We start from the raw sequence: 17923 nt of genomic DNA, 5'->3' as shown, positions 1-17923 counted from the left end.
TTTCTGAATAAGGTCAAGTAAAATCTCAAAGTTGTTTTAATTTGTATTTCCATAATTGCTAAGTATGACAAGCAATTTTAAGGTATTTTGTACCAAAAGTTATGTCTTTTATTGAGAACTCTCAGTTTAGATCCCTAGCCTACTTTTTGATTGGGTCATTTCTTCTTGATTCTTTGCTTTTGAGTTCTTTGTATATTCTGGATATTAATCCTGTGTCAGATGTATAGCTGGCAAACACCCCAGTACCAAACACAAGAAACCTCCTTTCAAATGGTTGGTCAGAGTAGATCAAGTGACTCCCAAAACAGCAGAGCCCACTGATGTAGCCCTTGTGATGTTGCTCAGGAGTTTAGGGGCATATTGCTAGAGACACCACACACTTAAGACACAGGAATCAGATGCTTGTGCTAGAGCTGACCTAAAAACCTCTTTCCTAAGGTCTAGCTTCCAATCGTTCCAGAATATACCATACAAGCTGTGAAAGGAGGAAAGATATTAAACAGCCCTACCCAGATGCAGTGACACACACCTGTAATCCCAGCACTCAAGGAGGCAGAGGCTGGTGGATCTCTGTGAGTTCAGCCTGGTCTACAAAGTGAGTTCAGGATAGCCAAGGCTACACAGAGAAACACTGTCTCAAAAAACAAAACAAACAAACAAACAACAACAACAAAACCAGTCCTACCCAGAAGCAACACCTATGAACTATGATAATTAATACCATGGCAATATATGCATTAAAGGTGCAAAAAGTGGCATTCACATGTCAGTAACAATCAACAGTTTCCTAAAGGTAGTGAGGTCATGGACCTTAGGAAAGAATCTGCTTCTGCCACATTGCTAGAACAGCATAATTCCTCACTACTTTCTAAATCTTATCCTTATATACACAAATAAGTGCAGCTACCAACCCTTATCAAAGAACCCTCTCTTTACAGCAAATGAAGACCAGCATAAAAAACCACAACTAGACACAATGAAGAGATCAACAGATTGTGTGGAGCCCAACACAACGGATACATCTACAACACAGATCCTGTATCTATTACTCAGGTAACATCGCAGAAGAGGAGGCAGAAAGATTGTAAGAGCAAGAATACTAAAAGGTCTGCTGTGAAACAGTCTCTTCTCAAAATGGCCACACAAGCAAGACTGGAACAATGTCAATATCAATGGAATATTAATAAGAAAGGGAAGACATTTCTCCGGGCTTCACCTTTAAACAAAAAATCTACAGCAACTAATGACTGCTGAGAGAAAAATTAGCTCTCCAAAGGATTAGTCCCTTTATTGTTTGTCCAATGTATCATTGGTAGTGTTGAAACCATATACACACAAGAAGGCAATAGACTCAGCAACATATATGTGTATGTGCATATACACATACCTAATAATTATAGTAAAAGAAGAAGAGGCTATCATTGTATCAACTTGAGGGCGGGAGTGTGCATGAGTAGTTTAATGGAGGGTAGCTGGAAGGGGCTAGAAAAAGGAAGAAAAAAGGAGGTGTAATTCCATTTTAGTTTAAAACATAATATTTTTTTTTAACATTTGCCCTTGGAGTAATTAAGTCCAGTAATTTGCCCTGGACCAAAATTAAGTCCAGATTTGAATTCTCAACTTTTCTTGCCCTGTGTCTTCCATTATTTCTTGTCTATGAAAGTCCAGGTCTATTTGAATGCTGCCTTGTGAATCTGTCATTGTGCCTGCTGTATTTGTGTGTCTCTCTGTGTTTGTATCCCGAACAAAGGACTTTGCATGATTGCTTATTGAATAGCACCACAGAAAGCATTACATGGGGATAATGAATGGATACTTTACAGAAATCTTTGTTTTTATCAGGGATGAAGCCCCTGACACCAGTGGATCCAGTTCACAAATACTATTATTAACACCATTATTTATCAAACAATAACTACTTGTTGTCTTCAATGTTTATGGCAGATATTCATTTTATAAGGTTGCGTTCAACCAATATTTTCTGGTTCCAGCTTTTATGATCATAACATGCATATGAAAACACTTGGATTGCTCTCTCAGTCAATGGCATGGAAGATTACATATCTTAAGATTACAGCTGTGCATTAGATTATGCTGTAAAAGTTGATTACATGACAAATCAAGGCAAATAAAGTTGGTTGTTCTCTTTGTTTCATTAAATGTAGGTTAAATAAATAGGCTGAGTAGACAGTGAGTTCAAGGTATAGTACTGACTGTGGCTGTCCAGCAAAAGTTCCAGTATCTTAGAATATAACAGATATGTGTAATTTATTAAATCCCTCCATGACAGTCAACTGCCTTATTTCTATCAGTGTAACTCCACACACATTATTTCAATTAAAATATTTAAATATGTTGTACTCCTTTTTAAGTTCTAAATAAGGAAGAGCAAGATGTTCAATGGATAGGATAGTGAACACAGAAGAAAACCTTACTATATCAACTAATCAGTGCTTACTATGAAAGCCATAAAGAGGTAGGTTTAGAGCAGTGAGAAGAACAAAATCTTTGTTCATATGAAGACTCTACTCTGTTGGCATATATTATAAGGAAATATTCTCTTTGATATATGAGTTATATTTAAAATATGATTTAGATAAATATATATTTAATTTGTGGCAAATATTCTGGAGTAATTCTTACAGTCATTCCAGGATGGAGTTTTCAGCAACTGCTCTTAGTTACCATCTAGAACATGGAGATAAGGCCCTATTGCTGAATACCCCACACACTTGAGCCATACAACATAAAGAAATGGAGCTGGTACTGACCTGGAAGTTTCATCCCTACAGGATAGCTTTCATAATGCTAGAAAGTACTATGCATGCTACTGAAGGAAAAGTGTAATCATCAAATTTATCTAGTTGCAAACTCCATGACCTACAGCAATGACTTTCATGGCAATATATGTCCACTGATGCAGTAGTAGCTTGAAGGTTGTGAAAATAAACAACTACTTTGTGTTTGGATTTAATACATGCTCCACAAGACTCAAGCCATACCTTGTATCTTTATTGTAACCAAGAACCTATGCATAGATAGTTTATAGGCCCTCGGGGAAGAAACACTATTATTCTGATAAATGAATATAGAATTAAAATGACTCCTAATGATTTACTGCTACACCCATAAATGAGGACATCTCTCAACCCTCATAAGTGAAGCTTCTTCTTGTAGTAGATGGCATTTAAAGAGGCCCACAACTGGTCAATATGCAGAGAATAAGAGAGTATGAAGTGCTAATATATTTGGGGAGCCTCTACTGAACCCCATTAGCCAATAACTCAAAAGAAGCAATCCATTCCTGGTACTGGGATTTTTAGTTGCTACAATGTGGTATCTAATTAAAACATTGTCTCCCATTGTCCTGGCTACTTTTATGGCAACTTGACCTAACCAAGGGGTGAAAGGGCTCTACAATGAAAAATTTAAATCTATGAAGAGATAAAGATCCTAGAAAATGGAAAGACACACTATGCTCTTGAATTGGTAGGAGTAATATTGTGAAAAATGATTATCTACCAAAAGCCACACACATGTTCAATGCAATCCCAATCAAAATCCCCATCTCATTTTTTATAGAAATAGAAACAACTGTCCTCAAATTTATGTGGAATAACAAAAGTGCATGCACCATGTATTTGGAATTCAGTGCCTCTGTATGTGTATGTATTTCCTTAATTTGGGAGAGTTTTTTCTATGATCTTGTTGAAAGCTCTAGTCTACCCCATTGATCAGAGATTGTTCTCCTTTTTCTATGCCTATAATTCTGAGATTCGGTCTTGTCATTCTGTTCTGTAGTTCCCGCATGTTCCTTTCATGTGCAGGCACATGTGCGTGTGCACGTGTGTGTGTGTGTGTGTGTGTGTGTGTATGTGTGTGTATGTGTGTGTGTGTGTGTTTGAGAGAGAGAGAGAGAGAGAGAGAGAGAGAGAGAGAGAGAGAGAGAGAGAGAGAGAGAGAGAGAGATTGATTTAAGGTAATCATCCAAGCTGAGAAATGGCTCAGCTGTTAAAAGCTCAGCTCACAACCAAAATAGATAAGTGTTTCTGTGTTTTAATATTTCACATTGTGTGGTCCAATTCCTCTACTTTATCTTCTGATGTTAGGTATTCTATTTGATTCACTCTACTTGTGGATTGAGGTAATTTTTATTTCAGAAAATTTCTGTAGAACTGGTGAGGTTTTCTTTTTGTGGGAGACATATATGTCTTGGCCTTTCATATTGTTTTATGTTTTATAATAAGGCCTGTCTGTATAAGTGGGTTTCTTTTGTTGATTGTGTTTCTGATGTGTGATTCTAAAGTGTCTGTGTTGAGTATTAGTTTGATTTTATTTTTGTTATTGCCCAAGTTTGGTCAATTTCAGATCAGGTATGAGGATTTGTTAGGTCTTTCCTTTAAACATTTGATGTTGATTTTAGATTGATGAAATGAGTGTGATTACAATTCTGTGATAATCAGAAAAGCATGCAAATAGGACAAACAACTGCTTATGCTGCATTATCCAAGCTATGCCTTGGAGTGTGAGGATGATATGGGTGCGTCAGCATTTTGAATGCTCACCAAGGAAGATTAGTATACTTGGCTGACACACAAGGTATATAAACAGAGCCAAGCCCAAACAATACAAGTGGTATTGCAAGGGGTAGAGATTTTAGGACTCACCAGACTGGACCAGCACACAGGATATCCAATTTAGGGTAGACTAGATTCCAGGGATCTCACCAGAATGGACCAGAGCACAGCACGTGCCACCTTGGTTAGGCATGAATGTTGGATATGGCATGAGTAGGGTAGGATCAAGTGGAATTGCCAGCCTGAGCTATATATTCATAATATTTTATTAATTTATTCATATTACATCTCAATGGTTATCCCATCCCTTGTATCCTCCCATTCCTCCCTCCCTCCCATTTTTCCCTTACTCCCCTCCCCTATGACTATGACTGAGGGGGACTTCCTCCCCCTGTATATGCTCATAGGGTATATTCATAATATTTAAAACTATGTTCATGAAGCTTATTGGTTGAATTTTAATCCAGTTACTTTCATTGCAGTATATCTAGCCTCACACAACCTCATTGGAAAGGATAATCTTGAGTTTCCAAGAGTTTATCTAGTATTGATAAAATTCCTTCTGTATTTGGAGGCATTCAGCTTTGTAGACTTTTGGACATAGAATTTTATTTTATGAACATTTTAAATGAAAGATTGAAATCCTGGGTAACATATTTTTCCTTGGGTACATCTTTGTAAATTTTTATCTCTTTTACACATCTCATCAAATTTGTTACATTTATATCTTAATATAAAGTTATTCATAGTTCTTTATTATTCTTTCAATAGTTCTAGAACATAATAATGTTTCCCACTAATTTGTATTGTTGGTGTCTCTATGGGTTTTTGTTTGTTTGTTTGTTTGGTTGATTAGTTTTGGTTTTATTTGGTTCACTTTTTCGAGCAGAGTTTCTCTGTGTAGCCTTGGTTGTCTTGGACTCGCTTTGTAAGCCAGGCTGGCCTCAAACTCACAGCACTCCACCTGCCTCTGCCTTCCTGAGTGCTGAGATTAAAGCATGCACCATCATGCCCGGCTTCTCTATGTAATTTTTTATTCTTTTGAAATAGAAATTTACTGATTCTATTGATGTGATAAACCGCATTTCCTTCTCTCTCCCTCTTTCCTGCTTACTTTCTTGCTCTCATTTTCATACTATGTATGTGTGTCTATTTGTCTTCATTGATTTTTCTCTTAACCCTAATTTTTTTCTTGGCATTATGTTAATGTTGGATTTAACTTATAGGTGATCATTCATATTAATTAACTTTAACTTTTCTTCCTTTAAGATACATGTTTAATGCTATAAAATTTACCCAAAGAACTACTTTAGTGGGATACCATAAATACTGACACATTTGCTGTATTTTCATTCTTTCATATCAAAGAACTTTATGATTTCCTACTGTCTTTTTCTTTAGTTCTGATATATATATATGCTTTTGTCATTTTCAACAAATTTCATTGTGATCAGAGAAAATTATATGGCTTTATTGATCTTTTCTAGTTCCATCCATTTGTCTGAAAATTTCAAGATTTCTTTGTTTTTAATGGTTGGGTAGTATTCCACTATGTAAGTGTACCACAGCTTCTTTATCCATTCTAACACCTGAAGGACATCTAGGTTGTTTCCAGATTCTGGCTATTATGAACAAGGCTGCTATGAACATAGTTGAGCAAATGTCCTTTTTGTATGGTGGAGAATCTCTTGGGAGTGGTGTAGCTGGATCTTGAGGTAGAACTATTCCCAAATTTCTGAGAAAGCACTAGACTGATTTCTAAAGTGGTTGTACAAGTTTGCAGTTCCAGCAGAAATTGAGGAGTGTTTCTCTTTCTCTGTATCCTTGCCAGCATGTGTTGTCACTTGATTTTGAATATAAGCCCTCTGCTGAATGTAGGGCTGGTGAAGACCTTTTCCCATTTTGTAGGCTGCTGTTTTGTCCGTTATGACAGTGTGTTTTGCTTTAAGGAAGCTTTTCAATTTCATAAGGTCCCATTTATTAATTGTTGACCTTAGTGCCTGAGCTGTTGGTGTTCTGTTCAGGAAGTTGTTCCTGTGCCAATGAGTTGGAGGCTCTTCTGCACTTTTTCTGGTTTTATGTGTTGATGTCTTTAATCTACTTGGAACTTAGTTCTGTTCAGGATGCTGACTATTTGCATTTTTCTATAAGTAGACATCCAGTTAGGCCAGCACCATTTGTTGAAGATGTTATCTTTTTTCCATTTTATGGTTTTGGCTCTGTAGGTGTGTGGGTTTATTTCTAGGTCTTCAGTTCGATTCCACTGATCCACCTGTCTGTTTCTGTGACAATATCAAGCAGTTTTTTATTACTGTTGCTCTATAGTACAGTTTGAGATCAGGGTTGGAGATACCCACAGAAGATCTTTTGTACAGGATCTTCTTAGCTATTCAGGGTTTTTTGTTTTTCCATATTAAAGTTGAGAATTTTTCTTTCAAAGATTGTAAAAAATTATATTGGCATTTTGATGGGAATTATATTGAATCTATAGACAGCTTGTGGTAAGATGACCATTTTTACTGTTAATCCTACCAATCCATGAGCATGGGATATCTTTCCATCTTCTGATATCTTCTTCAATTTCTTTCTTCAGAGACTTAGACATTTTTTTTTCATCAAAGCCTTTCACTTGATATGTTACAGTTACATCAAGATATTTTATGGTTTTTGTGGCCATTGTAAAGAGTTTGTTTCCCTAATTTCTTTCTCAGCCAATTTGTCTTTTGTATACAGGAGGACTACTGATTTTTTTTTAGTTGATTTTGTATCCAGCCACTTTGCTGAAAGTGTTTATAAACTGTAGGTGTTCCCTGGTAGAATTTTTAGGGTCACTTGTGTTTACTATCCTATCATCCATAAATAGTTATGTTTTGACTTCTTTCTTTCTAATTTGCATCCCCTTCATCTCCTTTTGTGGTCTTACTGCTCTAGCTAAGACTTCAAGTACTAATATTGAAGAGATACGGAGTGAGTGGAAAGCCTTGTCTTGTCCCTGATTTCAGTAGAATTGATTAAAGTTACCTTCCATTTAATCTGATGTTGGGTATAGGCTTGCTGTATATTGCCTTTATTGTGTTTAAGCATGTGCCTTGTATCCTTGCTCTCTCCAGGACCTTTAACATAAATGGGAGTTGGATTTTGTCAAATGCTTTTTCAGCATCTAAGGAGATGGTTTTGTGATTTTTTCTTTCAGTTTGTTTATATGGTTGATTATATTGATGGATTTCATTATATTGAACAAGGCCTGCATGCCTGGGATGAAGCCTACGTGGTCATGGTGGATGATACTTTTGATGTGTTCTTGGATTTGATGTGTGAGTATTTTTGCATCAATATTCATAAGAGAAATTAATCTAAAATTCTCTTTCTTTGTTGGGTATTTGTGTTGTTTACATACCAAGGTGACTGTGGCCTCATAAAATTCATTGGTAGTGTTCCTTCTGTTTCTGTTTTGTGGAATCACCAAGGTAGATTTTATATGTTTCTAAATTCAGTTTAATATAAATTAATCATGAAATTGAAGATTTTTTCATGAGTTATAGCTATATCATTTTTTCATGGCATCGTTGGTCTACGGTGATCCTCACTTTTATAATGTAGTTTTCAGTGTTCTCTATAGCTTTACTTTTCCCAGTTTAAGGAGAATTGACAAGCATTATTTGTAACTTTGGTAGAACTTAACTGTCAAGCAACTATTGCCCTGCATTTCTCCTAGAATAGTTTTAATTATGTCTTCATTATATTTATTAGTTATTTGTGTGTTCTCACTATTGTTTATTGATAAATAATATTTTAGGGGATTTATCAATTCTTCTTGATGATCTACTTTTAGAGATAGTTCTTTTTAATAATAGTTCATTCTAATACTTTCATTTTGAGTTGTTTGTTTTAATTTCTTAAATTCCATTTGTAATTTTATCAGTCTTCTGTTTTTCTTTCTCTTTGTACAAACAGTAGTTTGCTAACTTCATGAGGAAAAAAGACTATAAGAATAATGGAACAACACTGTTTTCTGGACATGAGAGGACTTCTTTGGTCATGAACTCACAGCATCTATGCTTGCCTGCACATACTTGCAGTAAATCAAACCATTCAACATTCCAGCATGAATGAAGGAAGCTCCCACCTCTAGCTGAGGAGCTATTGATAGTTTATGGGTGATAGGAGAGAGAGAGAGAGAGAGAGAGAGAGAGAGAGAGAGAGAGAGAGAGAGAGAGAGAGACAGACAGACAGACAGACAGACAGACAGACAGACAGACAGACAGAGACAGAGACAGAGACAGAGACAGAGACAGAGAGATGGTTTTCTTAAGGAGTGTGGTTATGGTAAGCTGAACACACTCTCATGAAAGGCAACATAACCAAGAGTATATGGACAGTACAAATTGGATTTGTTCTCTTTTTTTTTAAGGAGAAGACAGTGTTGCAGTGAAGGAAGGGATACATTTGGTGATGTTGAGGAGGAGGAGGATAGTTCTATAGCCAAGCATACATGAGGGGGATGTGAGAGGAGAAATACAGGAAGAATTTTGGAGTATATTGTATGAGTGTATCAAACTATCAAAGAATAAATAACAAATTAGAGTGATCACAAATAAATAACTTGATGGTTACCTTAAAGCATTATAAAAGAGAAATACAACAGTTCCAAAAGAAATAGATTGAGGTTAACAACTAAGATCAGTGCAGAAATTAATAAAATAAAAAGGAAAAATAACTAGTACAGAGAATCATTGTAACAAAGAGTTGTTTATTTGAAAAAAATAGTCAAATTAACCAAAAGAAGATTAAAAGAATTGGAGATGAAAAAGAAGATATCCCAATGGTACCAAAGACAATTAGGAAAAACATAAGAACATTATATAGAGATTTTTATTCTTTGAAATTGGAAAATCTAAAAGAAATGGATGAATTTCTATATGCATATGACACAATATTTAAAGAGAAATGAAGTAAATAATTTAAACATATATATTAAAATTTAATAACTTTGAACCAGTGATTAGAAATCTCCCAACCAAAAAAATCAAAGCCTCAGTCCAGATAGATTCAGTGCAGAATTACACCAGACCTTCAAAGAAGAACACCACTAATGTTTCTCAAATTGATCCATAAAATAGATAAGGAAAGAAGGTTTCCACAATTTTTATTAATCCAGTATTATCCTGATACTAAACCCTGACAATTCCCAAATGGGTTGGGCAGAGGCTCCTGAAAACCCCCAAGCATACCTCTTTGAAATTTTACCCTCTACTGAAGACCAGATGAGACATCCAGCCTTGTGGCCTGGCAACTTCTAGATTCGTAGACTTTCCATTCATAGCCTACCATTGTTGGCTTAGCTGGACTGTCCAGCCTGTAAGTCATTCTAATAAATCTGTTTTCTCTATCTAGAGATTCATTCTATATGTTCTGCTACTCTAGAGAACCCTAACTAAGACATTCATGATCCCCTACTAGTTACATAACTTGTGTGGGTATTCCAAGTGAAACACCACATCTAAAGCTTAAAAACCCAATATTCACATATAACAGAAAATATGCCATGATAATTTTTCTGGATCTAGTGACATCATTCAAGATGATTGTCTTAGATCCATCAATTTACCTGGAAATGTCATATCTTATTATAGCTAAGTAATATTACATCTAGGATATATACCACATTTCTGTTATCTATTCATGAGCTGACGGACATCTAGATTGTTTCCAATTTCTGGTCTTTATTATGAATACAACCATACTGAACATGGATGAGCACATATCTATGTAGTATTATGTAGAGTCCTTTGAGTATATGCCCAAGAGTGGGATAGCTGGATTTAGAGGTAGATCTATTCCCAGCTTCCTTAGGAACTGACACACTGATTACCATAGTGACTGCACTAATTTGTATTCTCAAACCAAGAATGAATAATTGTTCTCCTTTCACTGAATCCTTGCATCTAGAATAAAATTATCACTTTATTCTTTTTTTACTTAAATTTATTTAGCAAATACATTTGTTTTTGAATTAGAAAAGTTACCTCTACAGTATGATACAAGAACATACTATATAATACTTCTATTCGCAAAAGAGAGTTTTACAAAGTAGTTCAGTTAGGGAAGGTCACCTTAGCAGATCAGTATTGCTGTGCTTTGCCTTGCTGAGGCATTTTTAGAATAGCATTAGGTAACAGCCACCATTTTATATACATTCCTTACAATTCCATTATATATACATATATACATTCCTTACATTCTTTTTATTGAAAAGTAGATTCTTCTCTCATGCACTACACCCCAACAACAGTTTCCCTTCCTGCCACTCCTCCTAGATCCCCAGGCTTCCCTCTCCTCCATATTCACTCCCTCTCTCATTCTTCTGTCATTTTATTCTTGATCTTAGCCATTCTGACTCTTGGAAAATAAAAATATTAATGTAGTTTTGATTTTCATTTCCCTGATAGCTAAAGATGTTGACCATTTAATTTAGGGCATTTAAGTTTCATCTTTTGAGAAATCTCTACTTAGAACCATGCCCCATTTTTATTGGGTTGGTTGGTTTGTTTGTTTGTTTGTTTGTTTTCTGTATATACTAATCCTCTGTCAGGTGTGTAGCTCATAGAGTTTTTTCTTTCTGTAAGGTGTCTCTTCACTAACATGATAGTTTCATTTGGTGTCCAAATGTGGTCCATTTGTCAATCATTGGTGTTAACACCTGTATTTTTGAGATCCTTTGTTTTTTGTTGGTTTTGTCTGTTTTGTTGAGAAAGGGTTTTTATGTTTAGCTTTGTCTGTATTGGACTTCTTTGTAGACCAGGCTGGCCTCAAACTCAGAGATCCACCTGCCTCTGCCTCCCTGAGTACTGAGATTAAAGGCAGGTGCCACCATGCCCAACTTTGAGGTTCTGTTTAGCAATTCCTTTACTGTGTCCATAAGTAAAAAAGAAACTAGACAAACTAACTAAGAGCAAGATTAGTACAAAAAAATAATTAAAACTGGGGCAGCAAGTAAGTAGGCATGAGAAAAGACCAATAACAATGATGTTTTGAAAACAGCAACAAAAATTGACAGAATGAAAGAGAAAAAATGAAAACTCAAATAATGTAAGCAAAAGTAGATCAACTGTAATACCACAGATATAAAAATATCATGGGCAACTTTTATTATTGATCTAAAAAAGTGGGGAATTTCCTAAAATATAGAAACTAGTGACACTGAATCATGAGGAAACAGAAAACCTCAAGACCTAATCACGAATAAGGACAGGAAACCAGGAATAAAAATCTTCCAACAATAAAATAGCCTAAACCATATAGCTTCTTGCTTAAATCTACTAAAGGAAAATGAGAGTTTGTTAAAATGTATAAGACTTGGAAGCAACCAAGATGTCCTTCAACAGGAATGAATAAACAAATATAGCATGTCTACACTGAGTAACATTATTTGACATAAAATAAATGAGAAACAAAAGGACATGGACAAACTTTAATTGCATAGGGATAAATGAATGAAGAGAATGTGAAAACATACATATTATTCTTATTAGATGATATTTCAGAAAAGGCAAAACTACCAAAACCGTAAACATGTCATCAGTCTCTAGGAACATGCTTACAAGAGGGGCATGAGTAGGTAGGACACAGGGAATATTTTAAAATAGTTAATCTACTTTATATGATTCCATAAGATGGCAGCATGTCATTAGACCCTTGTCAAAAGTACAGGCTGTAAAACACAAAAGTAAACCCTATTGTAATCTACGGACTTTAATTAATAAGAAGATTGCCTTTGTTACTTCTGTGCTGCTGTGATGAAGTGCCATGATCAAAGGTGATTTACTAAAAGAGTTTATAGTTTGTGATGGGTAAGAATTCATCATGGTGGGAAGCAGGGCATCAAGTATGGTGGCCTGTACAGAAAGCTGAGAGTTCACATCCTTAACTACAGGTTAGAAGCATAGAGAGTGAACTCGAAGTAGGCTGAGACTTTAAACTCTGAAAGTGGGTTCCTAGTGAGATAAGCTTCTTTCATCAAAGCTGCACTTCTCCATAACCTCTCCATACAGCGCCACCAAATGGGGACTTAGTAATTAAATGCCTGAACCTCTGAAGAAAATTTCTGATTCCAACCACCACATATTGGTTTATCAGTTATCACAAATATATCACAACTCTGTAAAATGTTAATAATAGAAAAATTACATATCATAGGGGAAAAGGGAGGATGTGGGTGCTTACTATACTCTAAAGCCATATATTTATTTATATTATAGTGTACACACACACACACACACACACACACACACACACACACACACACACAAACCGAGGTGACTATTTGAGACAAAGATCATGGCACAAGCAACCACAGTGTTTCCTCTGGATCCTGAAGCTTTTGTGTAGATTAAATCATAAAGACTGGAGTGGTAATTTGCAGTGCATTTAATTTGCAATTTGGAAAAATAGAATGTGAATTTTACTCATTATGTATTAGCACTGGTAAAGAATAATTTGCCACTTCAAATTTTGTACATGAGGATTTTTTCTTTTTAAATCCAAAACTCTTCAATTTAGACTATTTTCTCAAACAAGATTAAATGGATTTATAATAGACATAAGTTGTATTCATGTAAAGTATTACAGTGTGCAATATGAAGAACAAACTTACTCAGAAATTAATATTTTCCCCAAGTCTAAAAATAAGGTTCCAGTTAGATCATGTTTGAGCTCAAGATTTCACTGTATATTAACTCTGAAACAGTTTCTATTTATAAAAGTTACAAAACTCACCATGTGTTTTTGCTACTGTTTGTAACAATCTATTTTTAACTCTTCTACAGCTGTAGAATGTTAAGTTAATCTAATGCAGATTCTTATTTTGCTGTATACACTACTTGATGCTTAATATAACATATGATGGACTTTCCTTTTAGTCTGGGTCTATTATAAGAAATTCCTCAAACATTTCACAGCATTTTTGGTTTAGCTGCAATTGTAAACCATTGTTTACTTAAAGTCCAGATTATTTTTTCATTATTTCATATTCTCTGTTTGCAGTCTATGCTTCTACTCACTGTAATCTCTATGCTATACACTGATGTCTGATAGCATAGAACAATTTGATAATACGCAGGTGTTTTACATATATCTTATAGCTTTCAGCTTAATATTTTTTAAATTAAATTTTTTATTTTATGTGCATTGGTATGAGTGTGTCAGAGCCATTGGAAATGGAATTTCAGACAGTTGTGAGCTTCTATGTGGGTGCTGGGAATTGAACCCGGATCCTTTGGAAAAACAGAGTGCTCTTAATCATTGAGCCATTTCTCCAGCCCCTCAGCTTAATATTTTTATGGAATTCCTGAGTCTTGAAAAGACAAAGACACTTTGTGAAATATTTAAATTAGTCTAACACATTAGTTCCTGAAGTAAAAATGATTGTCACATTTTTAAGGAAATAGAAGATAATGTTTACCAGGTATAAAGCTTCAAATTGCAAGATGAAAATGTTCTAGAAATCATTTGTAAGTCAATGAGTTTATTCTTACCATTAATACACGGTCTTAGACCTAGCAGAGGGGAATAGGGTGAAAGCCGGAGGGAGGGAGGGAGGAATGGGAGGATACAAGTGATGAGATAACAATTGAATTGTAATCTGAATAAATTAATTAAATAATAAAGAGATTCACCCAGATGTAGGGTGAATCTTCCTGTTTCAAATAATATGATTAAGACTGGGTGTAGTGGCACATACCTTTAATCCCAGCACTCAGAAGGCAGAGACAGGCATAGATCTCTGTGAGTTTGAGGCCAGCCCGGTTTACAAAGCAAGTCCAGGACAGCCAATGCTATTACATAGAGAAACCCTGTCTTGAAAAACAAAACAAAACAAAAAACAAAAAAAATCCCTCACAGAAGTGACCAGAAGCTTGGGTTTTAGTTGATTCCAGGTGTAATCAAATTAACAAGCACAATCAGTCATCATAAGCTCCCATACACATGGATTGGTAGAATTGCTATTGTGTAAAGGACCATTCTGTCAAAAGCAATTTACAGTGATACTCTAATACCAAAATCAGGTATGTAAAGCAATCCCAATAAAGATCCCAATAGCATTCTTCATTAAAATAGAGAAAAAGGGTCCTAAAATTAAAATAGAAGCATAACCGAACACTCCTCTAAAACAAAAACACTAGCTGTCTCTATAAAACAATAAGCCTGAGAGTTTACCCTATGGTTACTCTATATCTATCACTCTGCACAAACCTCACATTCAAATAGATTAAGGGTAATATGAAACCTAAAATGCTGAAACTACTATTTTCTTTTGTACGCAAGGAGCTCTTTGTCTTTTATCAGATATATAGCTGGACTGGATCCTCAGAGAAGCTCCTGGTGTTATTTTTGGATGGAGAGAATTTGAGAACAGTTGGGGCATGATTAAATGGAAGTAAATAAAGCATAGTAGTAGTAACATGTGGAATAAATTAACTAGGAGTCAGCTGTTGTAGTTAGCATGTGAGGCCTGTGGGTAAGTGATAGAGACCCATCTCCTAAGTCTTGGGGCAGGGGTGAGACTCTGGAGAATTATCTCAGGTGGAGGATATGGAAAATACTTGCTACAATTTTTCATTGGAGCACCCTGAGTCTAATGCTTCTGTTATCCCTGAGGACCTCCAGAAAGATAAAAGGAAGAATGTAGGAATAGGAGTGGGCAGGGATTGGCAGTTCACAAAGACCTGTGGGTTTGGTGATTCTTGGGAAATTTAGTGTCATTATGGACCTCAAACTCATATATGGATATCATTGTTTTTCCTAGCACCATCTTGGCCACCTCCATATGGGAATTGCCATCTTGTTTGTCCGTGTGACTCCGTGGTTGCTCTCTCACTCTCGCTCTCGCTCTCTTTCTCTCTCTCTCTCTCTGGTTTGCAGGCAGCTCCTTGAATCTCCTAGTCTCAGTACTGGATCACTGTCTATGCACATGGACATCCTAATAAATGCTAACCTTCCAGGAAGCTGTATGCAAGGTTAAACTGCATTCTAGGCAGTAATTGGTCAATGAACACTACTTTGTCTTAGCCCACATCCCATATGGCAGGGAAGAGTGTCCAGACACTTAAATATCTTAGAGGGAGATTCAGTGGGATACTGAGACAGATTGTTGGGAGTACAGTGTTTAGGACAAAAGTTATTAACATCATGGCCACATAAACAGTTAGATAATAGCATGGTAAATGCTCTGAAGAAAGGAAATCTGGGACAACATAGCAAAAGTGTGGGCCTCTTATACTTCACATTTGATCTTAGCTAAAGGGCCAAGAAACAATGCTTATACTTTTCGGAGGATGGGGATAGCAAGAGCTTTCCCACCATTTTCAAGTGTTCCAGAGAAACTGAAAAGGGGGAGATACAAATATACCTCCCACTGGATGTTACCGTCAATGGTTATAGGTGTGGTTCTGAGTCTATACAAACACCTTCATTGTCCTGAAGCAAATGGATGGACCAGGAACAAAGCTGGAGCCAAAGCCAGGGTTTCTGACTCAAGGCAGGAGACAGGGAAGAGGGTGGGCAGCAGGATATATAGCCACCAATACCTACTTTGATAATTTTCCAAGGAGAGAGATCCTAGCACCTAAGATATCTGTTATCTAGATTCAAAGACAGTGTCTCAGTAGGGTACCTTTTGATGTCTGTCAAAGGGGTAAGGAATGCTATAGGTTTATGGTCTGAGCAGTAGCTGTGTTCTAGCATTACATTTTACAGGCTACAGGACACCATAAACTATTGAAAGAAAGAAGGGAAGAGGTTAATCAAGTTCCTTCAGGGTATCCACATACCTCTCCCAGGAGCTTTCCCATCATTTTCAAATGCTCCAAAGAAACCGAAAAGGGGAAGGTGTGAATATGATTTACTTCCTGCATGGTGGTGTCAATGGTTATAGATGTGGTTCTGAGTCCAGACAAACACCCACTGAGATTTCCACCTTGATACATCCTGAAGCAAATGAATGGACCAGGGATGCAAGGACTGTCTATTAAACAAGAGATAGGCACTATCAAGAATGGAAGTGGGCTAGAGAGTCAATAGGGACAGGTCTGAGATTCAAAATCCCCACACACACCCATTAAGTGTTAGAACCCTTTTTAGATAATTTACATAGAATTGCCTTCTCGGGAAGATGTTTGGGGACTTTTCTCAGTCTTTGTGCGTTTTATTGCATGTAGCTCTGTTGGGTAGAGGTGTCCAGACTTTCTGACAAGTGATTCCTTTCCTATTTATCTTTATGTCTTTTTCCATGTTTTGTTCTCCTGCCACAAGTAAGAGAAGAATAAATCAAGAGTTATTCACTCTGTATATGCTAGTTTTCCCAAGGCACTAGGCTCTATTTCTTTTTTATTAATTTATTCATATTACATCTAGATTGTTAGCCCTTCCCTTGTTTCCTCCTATTCCTCCCTCCCTCCCACTTCCCCCCTTCTCCCCTCCCCTATGTCTGTGATTGAGGGAGACCTCCTCCCCCTGTATATGCTCTTAGAGTATCGAGTCTCTTCTTGGTCACTTGCTATCCTTCCTCTGAGTGTCGCCAGGCCTTCCCATCCAGGGGACGTGGGTCAGAGGAGAGGACATCCTATTGAGACTTTAGATGAGAGTACCATGGAAGAATGGGGAAATAGTAGGATCCACAGGGTCCTGGAAACCTACAAGAAGAACTTTATGACAGGCAGATCTGGGTCCTGGGGTCTTCCTCAAACTAAGACAGCAGCCAAGGAGAATATAGGCAGTAAACTTCGAACCCCTACCCAGACCTAGCTGACGAACAGGATATTCTCCACCGGTGAGTGGGGAGTGAGATCTGACTCTCACACGAACTCTGGTGCCCCTTTTCTGACTAGGCTCTATTTCATGTACCCCATGTCACTCTGGAATACTCAAAAAGCAAGAAGATCATTTTTAAAATGTGTGGGAACTAGCATGGGTGTGTGAACATGCTAGCTATTGAGGGCCAGTCTATAGAGGTATATAAAATGAATGCTTTGTAGAGACTAGCACAAAAACTTCAGGGAAAATAAGAAACAGGACAGTATATTCCAATCAAGAAGATAAGATAATTTTTTAGAAAGAGACACTAATGACATGGAAATATATGAAGTTGGACCTGGTGATATGTGTCAGTTTTCCCAGAACTTATGAGGCTAAGTCAGAAATAAAAATCTTTAGTTCAAGGCCAGTCTGAGATATAGAGAAAGACAATATCCCAAAAATGTATATTCAAAGTAACCATCATTAAAAGGACATAAAAGATAAAATGGGGAAAAAAGAAGACATGAATGGAGAATTTGAATGAAGAAAGTGAA

At 36.4% G+C, this 17923-nt stretch overlaps 1 protein-coding gene across 4 annotated transcripts in view; it reads left to right on the top strand.

Moving 5' to 3' along the window:
- ZC3H12B (zinc finger CCCH-type containing 12B) overlaps positions 1 to 17923 on the top strand; it is a 372224-nt gene that overhangs the window by 258328 nt on the left and 95973 nt on the right. Inside the window, exon 10 of one of the 4 annotated variants that reach the window (XM_084789887.1) lies at positions 939 to 1053. The exons of the other annotated variants lie outside the window; for them this stretch is intronic. The gene's annotated coding sequence lies outside the window, so the exon portion shown is untranslated. The remainder of the gene's footprint in view (positions 1 to 938; positions 1054 to 17923) is intronic. 4 annotated transcript variants of the gene reach the window in all.

This window comes from Acomys minous (genome assembly GCF_964271855.1).
Source record: "Acomys minous genome assembly, chromosome: 7".
Taxonomy (NCBI): Eukaryota; Metazoa; Chordata; class Mammalia; order Rodentia; family Muridae; genus Acomys; species Acomys minous.
Note: the sequence above shows the minus strand (reverse complement) of the source record. Positions and strands in the feature narration are given on the sequence as shown.